Genomic DNA, 16525 nt, shown 5'->3' with positions numbered 1-16525 from the left:
AGTTTAGACCTTTATTTGTCTCTGTTTTCCCTTGACAAACTGGATATACCTCACTGAGGAGAGAAACACAGATGCAAGTAAGTTGAAGTGAAAGTCCACATCTCACCCTATCTGTTTTATTCTTCTACACCACACTAGCAGAGAAGCGTTGGAGAGGTGCCAACGTGGATGCGTTCATTTGTGGAGCTCTACATGTTCGGCTCCATTGTCTTTCACGTTGAAATGTGGATCCTATTCGCACCTCAAGATGTATTTCCTTTCTTATATATTTATAGTTTGATAATACATACAGTTATCATAATATATGTATTTTTTCTATTTATACATTTCAATAAAACATTGAAACACAAAAAAGATTTATTTCCTTGGCTGTGCAATTATTTGAGACTAATGTTAAGGTGTGCTGACCGTATTGTTGAAATAAACCTAGTGTGCTCATTACGCATTTAACCCAGTTAAAAAAATAAGTGTCTCTCAGCCTAGGTTAGGCCATCCGAAATGTACTTGTGGATAATGTACTGAAGTCAAAGTGATCGTGACATTTCTTCCAACTTTATATTTTGTGAGAGTTAAACAGTGGTATTTACTCCAGGCAGTCTGAATACTAAGCCATTTGACTGTGGAAATGGATAGGAAAATCGTTTCTTGCCCTAATGGAATTCCCAGCGCCTCTAATGGGAAGGACAGTTAATCAGAAAGTTCCAATTAGCTTTCTACAGACTTATGTTATTGGCCGCTGGAGGACCAGCAGCAATTCGTATCCATCAGACACATTTGGTAATACAGTCTGTCTTTGATTTAGTAAAGGATAAGAGCAGCAGTCAAATTTCTAGGACGTGTCGAAGAGCAATATGTGAATTCAAGGGAAGTGTGGGCTTCAGCAGCCCAATATCAACCACTTTACATTTTTGACTGCTGCAAAAGGGAGATGTGCTAGTTTAGGAAAAAGTTAGGTGTGTTGACCAAAATGCTTGAATATATACTCCTATTACCTAGAGTTTTCCATTTAAAATGTAAAGAGTGACTGTGATGTTGTAGAAGAAGGAGTGTGACCCCACAGGCAAAAAACAGATGCTGTTCTCAGTTGTAAATGTAACAACAAACTGGACAGCATTTTTTGTGGCTCCAAACGGGTATCAAATTGTGTAATTCTTTCGTTGTTTGCCTTCCAAGTAAAAAGGCTCCATTGGTCATAATGACAGAGAAAGAGGTGTTTTTTGAAATGACGGAGATTGGCATTAGTGGATATGTTGTTCCTTAGAATACCACCTTGAACAAATCTTTGCTATTGGCCATGGTTCTTGCAACTGGATACCCAAATGTTGTGCTGCTGAGAACATTGCTGGGCAGCAAAAACAAGGTGATGGATGGAATGCTTGAATTAATCTCTGCCACTGATTATTCTGATTGGTGCAGGCATGGGCAAGACTGTTTTCCATCTGGCCGGGTCCAAACTGAGGTGGCTTGGTTTGCAAAATAATGATGGATTGGGATGCAGGCTGAGTGATGAACAACAGCGGAGATTATTTCAAGCATTCCATCCAACACTTTTGTTTTGCCCTTGTTTTTGTATGCAAAATGCACTCTCAATAAAGAATATTTTGAAATGAAAAAAAAAAAAAAAAAAAAAAAAAGTGTCCCCTTACTTGGATGGTCCCATGCACACTGTGCCACTGCCTAACAAGGGCAAAACCGGTCCAGGGCTGCTTGTATTCCAGTTCAGGTTGGATCTGGCCTGGCAAGTCGGACTGGACTGTTTCACTGGAGGAAGTTCAGGATTGATTTGCATATGTCTGTGTCCAAACTGAGGTGGCATACTGTGCAAAATATTGATGGATTGGGATGTGGCCCAAGTGATTAACAGCAGCTGAGATTATTTCAAGCACTCCGTCCATCACTTTTTTGTATACTATATAATGCCGCTATAAATGGAATGGGTATGCCCAGACCTGGGTCCCATGCACACTCTTCCACTGAAACCAAGCTATACCGAACAGATGAGCGCTGACATGGATTTAACAAGTCCAGGGTTGCTTGTGTTCCAGTTCAGGGAGAATCTAGCTTGGTACCTTGGGCTGGACTACTCCCATTAGCTCAGGGCCCAAACTGATTTACATATGGCTGGGACCAATCTGGGGTGGCATGGTCTGCAAAATAATGAAGGATTGAAATGCGTCCTGCATGAATACCAGTGACTGAGCTTGTTCCAAGCATTCCATCCAGGAAATGCCAATGCAGCCAACCAAGATGGTGCTGCAGCAACAGAACACTTGCTGGGCTTGTGCTGTTAATTCTAACTACCCTCAATGACATCCAGTAGAAGATAGGCCCTCCTGATCACTGGGGTGTCTGAACAGGAGCAATAAAGATATCACTTGAATGCTGCACTGGATACCTATGAGAGTGTGGCCTACATCAGGAGATCACCCTAAGAAGCCCGGCCACAACAGCGGCTGCAGGTGAGTTTGAGGTTAACTCCCTTGCCCCCTGCCATGATGGGTCTGCTGAGGCGTCAGATTGCTCCACGGGACCCTGCCTCTCACACCACTGCACCCCGTTAAGCCAACAACTTAGTGCCCCACGCCCCGGGCGGCCAGAGAGGACTTAAAGAAGTGGTAAGGCAGTGCAGCCAGCACAAATGCAGGATCCATCCCGAGAGGTGCCTGTGGTGAATGGCTGAGGTGCTGCCAAGGGTATTGGCTGATGTGGGCCTGCACATAATACTGCTCATGCCATGACTCAGACGCCAGAGTGACCTGAATCTATTAAAAGGCTGGGTGTCTCCCATCACCCCTGGCAGAAATCCGCTTGAAACTCAGTCATGCCGTGGCTTCAGACGCCGTGACCTATGGAAAGACTAGAAAAAATGGTTAGGGGTTCTGCCCACCTCACCCTCCCGTACCTGAGCAGGAGACATCCACGGATGAAAAAAGTAGAGAAAAATGGTACTGAAGGGATCAATCCACTTTTATTTCTCAAACAAGAAACAATTAATTTTCTTGTGAATAGCAAATTAAATCAAGGAAGCATATCTATAAATTCATATATACATATATGGGCGGGCAGCCAGAGAGGCACAACAAAAAACAGTTTATATACAACACATCACATGTACATTCTATACAAATTTACAACATATATGATATCAAAAACACTTTTATGTACCCTAAGGAAAAAAATATATATGTACAAATATATATATATACACCAATTTACATATGTATCTCCTCTTACGATCTAATGGAGTATACAAAAAAGGTAGTCCCAACAGACAAGCACCAGGGGGTTAACACATATACCCAACCTATATTTGTGTAGGTGCATCAATGAATAAATCAAATCTTTGTTGTATTAAACTAAGGGACTCCGTTCAAAACCAAAGGTGTCGACGCAGTCGCGGTCGCGTTTCAGCCAGATGATATAGGCTTCATCAGGACATGGGTACTCTCATTTACACGGCCCTGGCCAAATCTAGGGCAAATATACTCGGTCAACCCACAACCCACCCAGAGGGGTGGGGTAGGTGCCACCGTCTCTGCTCAAGTCTTGAGAAATCTTAATCTCTTCAATGTGTCCGCCCAACACAGTATATAGGATCAAAATAATATGGTTCTCAGGGGTGGCTTAAGTCACACGATCTTCCTACAATCTCCAAATATTGCACTGGCGCGAGTAACCGGTGTCCTATGGAAGACATACGCTATGCATATTGCAGGGTTGCAGTCTGAGGTGAATATTGATTCTGCCTGCTGCATATGTGAATCTCTCTTTACTACGCCACAGGTATTCAGTTGGCAACTCCCCAATACTTTATCAGCTAAGTTTGTTGGGAATTGGGAAAGGCGACTCGAAACAAAGTAAATTGATATTCGATCAATGCACGAACGTGCAACTAACAGGTCATTTGCGGTACAAAAGAGGGTAGTGATGGACGAAGCATCTGAATAAATCAAACACTCACACCCAGTCAAAAGATCTGGGTTTAATCCATCACCGTTCTTTAGCCCACTCTGCCACCCCAATTCAGACATGGCTATATGCAAATCAGTCTGACCCTGTGCCTCATGGGAACAGTCCAGCCCGAACTGCCAAGTCAAGTCTTCCCTGGACCGGAAACAAACTTCCGGGGACCGGTTTCTGGCATTCCAGCCGTCTTCAGCCCGGCATTTAGCGGAGAGTGATCCTGAACTTCTGTGCGCTTTGATGCAGGAAAATAACGCAGACAAAACCTTCATATTACTAGATCTCAAGGCCAGCCTACAGGCCATAGTCACTAACACAGACTTCATTGTGGCATGGCTGGACCACTTAATGGAACAACTAGACCAACAGTTTACGAGAATTGAGTTGCTGAAAGACGAATATAAAAATTGGACTATGAATCAGCCAACACTAGGCCATGACTTGCTAAATCAGAGAAACAAACTGTTGCAGGTAAGAACAAAGACCTAGAAGCAAGGTCAAGGCCCAGCCGAATGTACAAATAGCAGCTTTATGGAGACGTACAATGAGAAACTGCCGGTCAGTATTTTCAGAAGGGATAGCTTTCAAATGTCTCTCTAGTAGAATGAGTGCATAGATCCCTTGGTTCCAGGCTGCTGCCTTGTGCTCGACTGAGGCCTATAACTGTGGCCACTTAATTACTAAGATAGATATAGAGCACTTTGAATGGCCTGAGAGAAGGTCCTATTTTAAAAGCAGAGCTTCAACCTCTCAATTTATGTCGATTTTACAGGTGTCAAGCAAGAGGTCAGGTGCAAGTTCATAGACGTCAGACATGCACTTCGACAACAAGACATAAAATGTCCAAAGTTATACCACGCCCGAAAAGATGGAATTTTAAGAAAAAATAAACTTCTTCGCGAAGGCGGCGAAGGCACTCACATTTTGCAAAGACTGAAAATCTCTGGAGCAGTGTCACCAAATGGCAGAAAAACTTCACTCATATACTGGACACAGAGTCCATGGTGGACCAATGTGATGATGATTACCACTGTTCTTTTGCCCTGCTGAGAACTAGGATGCAAATCTCTTGGTTCCCCTGTGGTTAACCATGAGGTGATGGGGAGTTGGAGGTGGCGTGGGTGGAACATCAGAGGGACAACACTATGCTATATGATAACCAATTGACTATCACACTTGCCACTAATATTGTACATTCTCTACTCATCAGTTACATGTTGCCGACAGCTGAAACATCCCATGGTGTGTATCACCATTTTTCTACTTATTGTCAGGAACCACATGTGATGTTTCCCTATTTTTTTCTAAGACATGTGAGTGTTTGTTGGCAGTGACAGTTTGGAATTTAGTGCAGGAAGTGAGTGGTGGGGCTTTAGGGGGGTTGTTGTTGTTACATCTAACAAAACAAGATACTATTCTTCTACTACAGAAAACCCCGAAATTGCAACTACATTACAGCACATATACAATTAGTTGACGAACTGTAAGTAGCATATTAAATGGCTCACTTGGAATCTTAGGCGACTGAACAGCCCTAAAAAAGTGAGACAAGTGCTGGCGTAATAAGGCACGCATACTATAGATGTGGCATTCTTATAGGAAACATACTTTGCCCCATGGAGACCATCTACATTTGCCCGAAAGAGGAGATTGCATTTTTTTTGTTTTTTTTTTGTTTTATAGAGCGCGAACCAGATCCCTGAGGGAATCAGAGCGCTTCACAGGATAGGCAAGTGGTATAAACAGTCTTAGGACAGGTTTACAAAATTAGGATAGGAACAGGTAGATGCATTATACAAGGAAAGAAATAATAGACAGTAACATATCCCGGATACAGTTGGGATAAAAACAGGTAGATACATTATATGATAGAACAGCTGTCTCAATTCCCGGGTGGGATGCCCAGAAGTGCCGGGTAGGTAATGGTATCATCCCGAAGAACCATGGGTAATGTCGTAATAGAAGAAGAAACAAAATCACTGAGGTGATTGAAATGCAAGAGTTAGGAGAGGAATTTGCCCATAAGGAAAGTTTTAGCTACCTTTTCAAAATGTGCCAAAGATGGAAGTCTTCTGATGGTGGGCGGGTGTGAGTTTCATAATCTTGGGGCAGCCCCAGAGAAGGCCCGATTGTAAGGTTTTTTTTGCAAGCGTGCTGGTTGGAGCAAAAGGTCTCTGGCGGGTCGTGAGTTTCTGGCTCCTCCGGATATCACGAGTTTCTGGGCAAGAAAAGCTGGGGAATTGGAGTATAGAGCCTTGTGAATGATGCCAGCCAGCTTAAGTTGGATTCTGGCCTCGAAAGGAAGCCAGTTTAGAGCTTTGAGGTGGGGAGACATATGGTCGAATTTCTTTGAACCTGTTAGGAGTTTGGCGGCGGTGTTGAGACAGGCTTTCAATGGGGCCAAAGTTCTTGGGTAGACCTGTGAGGGTAGAGCACCCATATTCTAGTCTGGAGATGACTAGTGCCTGGGTTGCTATTTTTAGGTCAGGGGTGTTGAGGAAAGGTTTCAGGTGTACTAGGTAGCTCAGTTGAAATCTGGAAGTTTTGGCCATCGAGTTGATATGGCCACGCTTATTCAAGTTGCAGTCTAGGGTTATTCCCAGGGATTTAGCAGAGTCCACAATGGTAGAAGGGCAGTTTGACGCTGTGATAGACTTGATCTATTCCTGAATGTCTGAATTGGGTTTTGGGGGGGAGATAAGGAGAAATTCTATTTTTTTGTGTTAAGTTTGAGCTGGTTAGAGGTGAGCCAATGCACCGTCAGCTTCAAGACCTCAATCAGGGAGTGAATGTCCTCAAGGGAAGAGATTTTAACGTAGATCTGTGTGTCGTGGGTATGCATGTGATAGGCGATGTTGGCGGTGCTAGCACCTCGGTGAGCGGTTCAAGGTAAAGATTGAAGAGGGTAGGGAATAAGGTTGATCCTTTGGGGATTCCAGCCGTGATCGGAGAGGGAGCAGATAAGTTACTATTGATTAGGATTCTCTGTGAGCGATTCTGGAGGAAGGACCTAAAATATTCAAGAACGGTGCCATCCAATCCCATCCGCAGTTTGAGGCATTCCAGGAGCGATTCGTGGTTGACCACATCGAACATCGTGGATAGGTCTAGGAGGATTCGGACACAGGTTTGGCCTTGGTCAAGGGCTTGGAGGGCATCATCCACAATGTGGAGGAGGGTGGTTTCCGTATTGTGTCCAGGTCTGAGCCCGGATTGGAAGTCATCAAGTAGGTGGAAGTTGGTAATGTGTTGGCTCAACTGCTGTTGCACACATTTCTCCAGAACTTTCTCTAGGAGTGGGATGTTCGATATCGATCTGTAGTTGTCAGGGGAAGCAGGATCTAGCGTAGGTATTTTTAAGATGGGGACAACTTATCCGGCTTTGAGAGAGTCAGGTATATATCCCTTTAGCAGGGATGCATTGATTATTGCAGTCCAAGAAGGGATGATTGCCTGAGAGGCGGCAGCTAGGCAGTTAGAAGAGAAAGGGACATTGTAGTGATTGTTCGGGTTTAAGGAAGATAGAATTTTTGAGACAGAGTGTTCGACTTAGACTTTAAAGATGGACCAGTGCGCAAGGTTTTTGGGTGAAGTGTGGGAGAGCAGTAAGGAGAGAAGAGGTAAAGCAGGAGTGGTTTGCGAGTGCAATGCGGAATTGAGTTTGTTTCCTAGGGCAGTGATTTTGTTACAGCGGAAGGAGGAAAATTAATCGCATGATTTTAGAGATTTAGATTTTTTTTTTTAGGTTTTAGCCAGTTTGTTAGAATAATGTTTGACTAGGTCGAATAGCTTGCGAGGTCTGTTCTTGGCGTTCTCTTATTCTGTTCTGAAGAATTCATTTTTTGCATTGAGGATTTTCCTATTGTAGGCATTTCTGGACTGAAGGAGAAGTTTTAGATTGACTGCTTATGGGTGATGTTTCCAGTTACGTTCTGACTGCCGGAGGGATCTACTCTCCATGTTGAGGGAACCAGTGATTCCTGTCTTTGATCTGGGTTCTTTTTAGTTTTAGCGGAGCAAGGTCATCGAGAATGTTGGATATAGCTGTAGAATAATGATCAGTGAGGTTGGTGACCGTATTAATATTGGGGGGAGGTCAGACTCACAGCGGCCATGGTCAAGGTTCTTGGTGTCTCTAACCCAATGTGTGGGAAACATGGGTTGTGGTGTCCAAATGTTGTGGGTAAGGGCTTGGTCGGCCAAGAAGTATCTGATGGAATTGGCCTGAGGTTGCTTGGGGTCATTCCAGTGCAAAGTCGCCAAGGAAAATGTCATTAGAGTTAGGGGAGGCTTTGGCTGTGATGATTTCCAGGAGGAGGTCAGTGAAGGTGTAATTCATGCCTGGGGGGTGGTAAAAGATGTGCAGTCTGCACAGTTCGGTGGTGGTGTTGCATATGGAAAGTGCAAGGTATTCGCAGGAGTGTGTAGCATCAGTCAGAAGTTCAGTAACATGGAGGTTAGAGCGGTAGATGCAGGCAATGCCTCCCCCTTTTTTATGGGATTGCTTGTCCAGCCTTCCGATATTGTAATTGGGCAGGACTAAGAGATCTAGGCAGGGAGATGAGGATTCATTGAGCCAAGATTCAGTCAAGACTGCTAAGTCCAATTGTTGGCTCAGATTGAGATTGGCGCCACCTGAGGCATGCTTCACTACTGAGCTGCAGCTAATTAGGAGGCCGGATAGTGGGGGATTGTAGTGAGTGTCTAGAGTAGGGGCAGGGATGGGTACTAGCGCTAGGTTGCTGTTGATCACTTCTCTTGCAGAGGGTAGCTGATCTGTCGGGGCTGGTTGCAACTGTGAGGATAGGGTGTTCGTCACTCAGATCTGGGAGGTATGGGCTAATCAGGGCCGAATTGTAGCTAATGAGGAGGTCTGCAACTTCTTCCTCTGTGAGGTCTAGAGGGCTAGCCATTGCGGGGGCGGGTTGTAGGTAAGGAGTAGGGTCAGAGTTTCCTCCTCTGAGAGGTGGCAAGGTTGCTTGCGAGGGTGCAGGTGTCTCAGGGATAACGGTAAATGGTGAACGGGGGCTTGGAGGAAGAGGGGGAGTAGAGTTCTGTGAGAGCTTGAAGTTCAAGAAGGAGACTTCTGTGAGGCGCAGGAGGTTCTTTAGAGCCAGAATGGAGTTGTAGATGCTAAGGGTTAGTTTGGTAGCTCTGCGGTGGAGAGTATCCATAACCCTAAAGGAGGTATGCTCTTGCGGGCAGGGAGCCGGTGGAGTGGGAGTAGGAGTGGGAGCGATTCTGATGCGATGTGCTGGTAGCCTAGTAGTGAAGCTGAGTCAGCCAGTGTAGTGAACTCTTGCCCGAGTTTCAATATCCCTATGAGAGGGGAGATTTTGCAGGCAGGAAGTTAGAGGTATGGGAACGCATCTGTTAGTAAGAGCTGGTAGCATAGTGGAAGGGCTGGTTCGGCTAGAGTCGAGAGTCCTAGGTGGAGTTTCAGAAACCATGAGAGAGGGAAGAGCTTGCAGGTAGGAGGTCAGAGGTTTAGGCACATGTCGGTTGGCAGGTGTTGGTGGCATGGTGATGGGGCTAGGTCGATCAGTGTTGTGAGACTTAGGAAGGAGGGTTTGTGACGAGTTAGGCACCCTTGGCCGATTGGATGGGGGATGATGTGGGAGGAGCGTGGATGGAGGTGGGTTGTGCACAGATTTTTTAAGGAGGGTGAAGAGGTCCGCAAATTTATTGAAGCCTTTGGGTGAAGCTTGGATCAGGATGATGCCATTTTTGTACAGGGTGATGGTGAGGTCAGCATGCAGATTTGCTGAGGGTGCGGTTCTGAGTTTATAGCCGTATGGAATGTTCCTGACTTCGTGTACCTTAAGGAGGTTCGCGAAGACTTTGCGCCATCAGGATGTTTTCCTGGAGTAGAAGATGAGGTCATTATTGACTGTGCCCTTGCCCACGCTGAATCGCAGGTCGGAGACCAGGGTCTCAGGATGACTTTTCTGGATGGAATGTTTGAAGGATTTAGCAGCAGTTTTGGAGAGATTAGGAGGATAGATCAAGATGTAGGTGTTGTCACCCATGGAGGTCAAGCAGGGTCCTGCCATGCTGGGGAGAAGTGGGGAGGCTCCTGCCAAGGAGGTCCATAGAAATGTTGGGCTCTGGCTGAGGAATAAGCTTTGGGGATTACACAGGAAGACCGCAGTCTATCAGGGAGTCCCGAAGGATGGGAGCAGCAAAAGATCCAGTGGCTGGACGGAATGCGATAGAGTAGGGTGTCTTAGGGAAGCATGATCTCAATGCACCTCACAATGGCTCCGTAGAGGAAAGTCAGGGGAAGATCAAATTTGTGGGGGAGAGGCAACAAAGGGCCAAACATGGTAGGCCATAGGAGAGGGACACGCAGCTGGTGCGGCAGGTCTCCGGACCACTTCATCTGCAAGCAGGATAATAGGATATCACTGTTATAGGAGGTAATACAAATACAGGCGGGTGGCGGCCCGGTGGTGTAGTTTTTTAGGGGATAACTACCAAATTGGTAATCCCCAAACTAGGAGCTCCTCGGGAGGCTTCTACTCGTCGGCCATTTTCGTAAATGTTAGTGATAGATATATAGATACTACTAATCCTACATCAATTACTCATTAATTTACAACTATGCCTGAAACACAAAGTAACGTAAGGGTGCTATATTATCCTTATTGAGATGGTCAAAAATACATGGATGCCATTGGTGAATAACTATGCACTAAACATCTATCACAAGCAATCCTTTATAGACATTTTCACAACAATAAGACATATCCAGACAAACTCTATAATATGAGGAGTGATTTTTACCTTGTATTAGACCCTGCCAGGATGGAACTGCTCTTGGGCCCAACGCTAACATAATGCACAAACCGCTGAGGTATTAAATGAAGTGACATACTTCTGTAGGCTCCAAGACATTGGGGGCCTGAAACACCCAACGGCACAGGATTACACATTTTACACCTCATGACACACCATCCAGAAACTGATTTCTGGCTAACCACATTGGCATAACTGTCCTGGACAACTGAGATATCACACCTCCTGCTCACTCTCTCTGATCACTCCCCTGTAAAACCTACTCTTAAATTCCTGACCTCCAGATTTTCCCACCCAAGCTGGAGGTTTCTAGCTGGATCCCTATCAGACTGCATTTTCCAGGGGAACTACAGGAAGCTATAAAAGAATACATTAAGCAGAACCTAGGCACAGCACCAGCTATGCAATAACAAATCTATCTGATCGCTCCTTCAGGGTCATCACTCCCCCCTTTGAATCCAAACCTCATGCGGTTGCCCAGGGCGTCCCCCAGGGATCGGCCTTAAGCCCCACTCTTTTTAACCTTTATGTCCAGCCGTTGGCTGATGTCGCCAAACGTGGGAACCTCTCCATCGTGTCCTACGCTGACGACACGCAGCTGGCGGTTGCGATTAGTGGGGCTTCCGATCTCGAGGCGGCAAAGTTCCGTGAGGGACTTATATCTGTGGCCCACTGGATGAATGATAATTTCCTACAATTGAATGCAAAAAAAACCGAGGTGCTCATTGTGGGGAAACAAACTCATCTGTGGGGTGACAGCTGGTGGCCATGTGAGCCCGGTCCTACCCCTACCCCTGTCACTGAAGTCAAAAACCTCGGGGTGTGGTTTGACTCCCAACTAAGTTTTTCCACTCACACTAAAAAGACCGCAGCATCTTGCTTTGGAATCTTGCGTCAGCTTCGGTCCACTTTCAAATACTTTGACGCTTCTACACACCAACTCATTGTGCAAGCTTTGATCTTGTCTAAATTAGACTATGCCAGCTCTCTTTTTCTTGGAGTCAATCAGGCCGAGCTCTCCCGTCTCCAACGCGTCCAGAACGCTGCCGCCAGGGCTCTGGTTGGTTTGCCTAAATTCTGTTCAGCTAGGAGAACCATTTTTAATCTCCATTGGCTCCCGGTGGCACAGAGAATAAAGTTTAAATCTCTGATTTTGACATTCAAAATCCTTAAGCTTTCTTCTCCTCAGATCCTGCAGCAACTCATTCTTCCTTATGCTCCAGCTCGTCCTCTGCGGTCTTCTGTTCTCCACCTTGCTACTGTTCCCCGTTTCAAGAGATCCAGGATTGGCAGCCGCTCTTTCCGAGTCCTTGCCGCCAAACTGTGGAACTCCCTGCCCGTCCACATCCGTGCCATCGATGAGCTCCTTGCTTTTAGGAAGGCGGTTAAGACCTTTCTTTTCCCCATAGCCCCCTAGTTCTGTTGACGCTGTGTTGTGTTTTCCATCTCTTGTCCGGTTTCTGTTCTGCACTAGCGCCAGGACGCCCCTTTGCTGGGGCAGCTATGCGCTCAATAAATCAGGATAACATAACATAACATAACAAATGTTAGACCTGGCATTATTAGGGTGGTCTTGCCCCAAAACGTTAGCTTTTTACTTCTACGTTTTGTAGTATCCTTTTGTTGGCCTTAGGACTCTGAGTTCCTTACCACTGCAAATCATTTCTAAATTGAATGCGTGTCCTCCCTAAACATGTGTGTAATTTGTGTATACATGATTGCCATATTTAATTTACTTGTAAGTCTCTTGTAAAGTGGTATACCATATACACAGGGCCTGTAAGTTAAATCTTACTAGTGGGCTGCAGCACTAATTGTGCCAACCACTTAAGTAGCCCTTTAAACATGCTCTGGTATGCCTCTTGGTGCAGTTTAAAATGCCATTTTGACTGGCAAAATAATCATTTTGCCATGCCTAAACTTTCTTTTTTAATACATGTAAGTCACCCCTAGTGTAGGCCTTAAACAACCCATAGGGCAGGGTTCAGTATATTCAAAAAATATACTCGTAAGTTTTAGATGTCCTAATAATGAAAATCGCCTACATTTGTTTTTCACTACTGCAAGGCCTACCTCTCCCATACCTGTTCTCTTTTATGGCGACAACATCTCCTTTTGGTCCCCTTTTTGGTGGCCACAAGCATTGGGAACTCTCCGACCCCGGTTAGAAGGTAAGTAATCTAGGCGCTAAATTTGACGAGAAGCTCACCTTCAAAGATTAAATTAATGTAGTCATCTCTTTCTCCTCCTATACTTAAAGAACAATAAGAATTTTGTTTCTGTTTTTTTCCCTAGGAACTGCAGAATACGGTATTGATGACCCTCATTCTTTTTAAAAAAAAGATTACTGTAACAACTTTTATTTGGACATGCAATAGCGACTGCTGAACAAACCTCAGATGTTGCAGAATGCAGTTGTCCTTATGCTCCTAGAGAATCCTAAGTTTCAATCAGCATCTCAAGCCCTACTTAAGCTACACAAATCAGGAAGTGCATTGACTTTAAGGCCGTGTGTATAGCTTACAAGGCCGTTCAGGATATGGGCCTGGACTATCTTAAACCTACCTATAAGTGGTACTTTCTCACCAGGACGCTCCATTCTACCTCTGCCAAAAATGTCATAGTCCTCAAGTTTAGGCGTTTCTTTTGCGGCAGCAGAAGTTTTATTGTCTGTAGTGCCAAACTATGGAACAGCCTCCCTTTGAGTGTGAAATATGTGACCAATCTCTAAAAACATCGTTATTTGAAAATTGGTAAGGGTTTTTTTTCTTTCTAGGATCTTTCAGAACAGTTGCAGTGTTAAGTATTTGTGCACAGTATTTACCATATCATATGATAACATTGGGTTACCTTATTACATTTAACAAATGCTAACTTTCAATTGGGAGCAAGTAGGAATATTGAGTTTGGTGTGTAAAAAACTGTAGTTAAATCATTATTTAATGGTAAAGTCAGACTTTAAGTCATAATACTGAAAATGCCACTTTTGAAAAGTTGGAGTGTTATTGTCGATCTTTGTCAGAATGAGGCAGAAGAGCTGTCATGTAGCACACGTGTACATCACAAAGTTTTCACACAAGTCTTTTGTGACCCAAGACAAGCTAGGGTAAGGGCGGGAATGCATGTAATTCCAGATACCTCTGTAGGATTAGGGCTCTAGAAGCTTCTGCTACAGAATGGGCACCAGGTATACATAGTGGACCCTCAACTGAACTCTTCTGATAATTTCGGGACCTGTGGACTCTGCCCAGAAGAAGGGTTGCCCAACTGTGATATCTGCCCTACTGACCTGCTCGCTGACCAAGGACTGCTTTACTGCCCAATGTCTGCTGTTGCTGCACCATGACTCTTCTGTTGCTGTGAGCTGCGAGCTGCCTTGCTGAATCCAGTCTGCCTTTCTGGACCCAGCACTCCAGTAAATGTCCAAAGGTTAGGTGTCTGGATCCCTGTTTAAGCCACAGAGACAAAAGAGGCTTTTACAATAGCGACGAAGCACAACGCAGCATGCCATTGACTCTGGTCCAGTGCGATGCAGCTCATCCCCAATGTCCCCGCATCTCAGCGCAACTGCTCGAAAGTACTTGCAGTTTCTTTGGTAAAGCCCGGCACCGACAAGGGCCCAGTGTAACGCATCTCATCCCCTGTGTCGACAAATTTTAGTGCAAGTCTCCGCAAGCACCATCGGCTTCCTCACGGATGATGCAGGACATTGCCTCACAGCTCCTCAATGATGGTCATCCACTCTGCCACTACGTGACACATCTTGACACCGGACCTTGTGTCATAACTCCTCCTCGACAGCTACTCAATGCAGGCCTGCGCATCTTGATTCAAGAACTTTGCATTTTAATACCCAGGCCACAAATCACATTTCAGCAGATTTAACTCAGTCCTGTTTCCGGCCCATAATCCATTGGAGTTGGCCTGAACTTGTGACTTGGACCAGGCCTACCTCGACCAGATAACTGCGGTTGGCGCTTTTTGCTGATTAGCACTTGATTCTCACCAACCTTTAAAATTGCATATCTTTTCAAATTGGTGTTGGATTTTTATTGTGTTGTGTTTTCACTTTATTATTATTTAAAGTGCTTCATACATGCCTCTAAGTTAAGCCTTCCTGCTTTTGTGCTAAGGTACCAGAGGGTTGAGTTGCAAGGAAGGTACGAACTTCCTCTGGTTCAGTGGGATCAAGAAATTATGAGCATGAACCGTTAGTAGGGTCACTAAGGGACCACTAATGTGTGCAGGAAGGAGAGGGAATTCTCTTTGTTCGAACTAGGGCTCTCACACACCCAGCAAGCTAGGTGTCATGCTTCATCATTTGATCCTGCCCCTCGTCAGGTCCGCGCTGCAATACCTGACGGGCACCCGGAACCGGGGCTCTTTATCGGGGATCTTTTGTTCCTGCCAGTGAGTGTAGGGGGCTGAGGGGCCTAGTGTGTTCAGAAGGAGGGAAATAGTGAGCTAAAATAGGTCAGTTAGTCCTATCCAAACTTATAAGTTAACTGCCTAATTAAAAATGTGGAGAGGGGCCAAACCTAGTTGTAAGTTGTCTAGTGGCAAGAGCCCTACTCTCAAATGATCAACTTGTTTTGTGTCTCAAAAGTCAAGAATGATCGGGACACTTCTTCAGGATCAATGTTATGCTATCTACACTACAAGGTAAGTGTGAAACTACATACCCTCTCTTGTCATAGTAGACCTAAACTGTCTGCAAAATGTATATGCTACAGTAGCCGGCGGTAAAAGGACACCGATTGGGTCCAGTGCGAAGTACGCTTGCATCTGTCTGACCTACCCTGCCGCCGACACTGGAGGGTTGAGCACAGATTAATTTGGGGTTTGCTTGTGATTCACCCTGACAAGAGTTGTGATTCCTGCAGGAGTAGGGCTCCACCCGCCTCAACCAGTGACCTAATTTTGTACAATAGCCTTAGCCTTTGTGCTTGCCAAGCAAAGGATTGCCACAAACTTGGGATAATGTACAACACCCACTGTTGAGGAGTGGCTCAGGGACTTGATGATGTATAATGATTGCATGGAATTCTGTATTACCCACATACTACCTAAGGTGCAACCCAAAGACATTTTTGGGCAACTAAGGGCCGATTTGCTATTACAGGATGAGGCTCGGGCTGCAGCAATGATTAAAGAATGAAGCCATGACATCATATGTCTGTGCTTTCAATCCAGTACGTATGATGCAGTGAGCATTTGACTAAGGCATTCTGTGGTCTAAAAGTATACTGAACCCCTGGATAGATATTGGGGCCATTGCTGTTAACAATTTGATCAATGTCCTTGGGATAAAAGCTTAACAAAAAGACTATATCTCAATAGATATCTGTTGATATAACACATTGTTATTTACATGTTAATATCTTCAACTAAACATAACAATAAAAAAAGCATTCCTTCCATAACTTTTTTGTATCCCACTGAGAAGCATTGCCGGGCCATTAAGGGCCAGAGATCAGATAGGCATACCCACCTGAATGGGGTTTCACAATGAAGTGGAAACCAGCCTGAGAGACAAGCGTCATGTTGATTTAAATGAAATGAATGTGTCATACGTGTGGGCTTACATGGTTTCTAGTTTGTGTCAGCCTGATAAGACTTGCTGAAATCATGAATGATAACATGAAACAGCCCCTTAAGTGGGTGCAGGATATCCTTCTATCTTGTCATTTGTATGATTACAAGATGATATCACAGAAGAGTGTGCGCTTAAGCACTTTGAAATTTTGTCGGTACACATTCTGTA

This window comes from Lissotriton vulgaris, chromosome 1_1 (genome assembly GCF_964263255.1).
Source record: "Lissotriton vulgaris chromosome 1_1, aLisVul1.2, whole genome shotgun sequence".
NCBI lineage: Eukaryota > Metazoa > Chordata > Amphibia > Caudata > Salamandridae > Lissotriton > Lissotriton vulgaris.
This window is presented reverse-complemented; position numbering follows the sequence as displayed.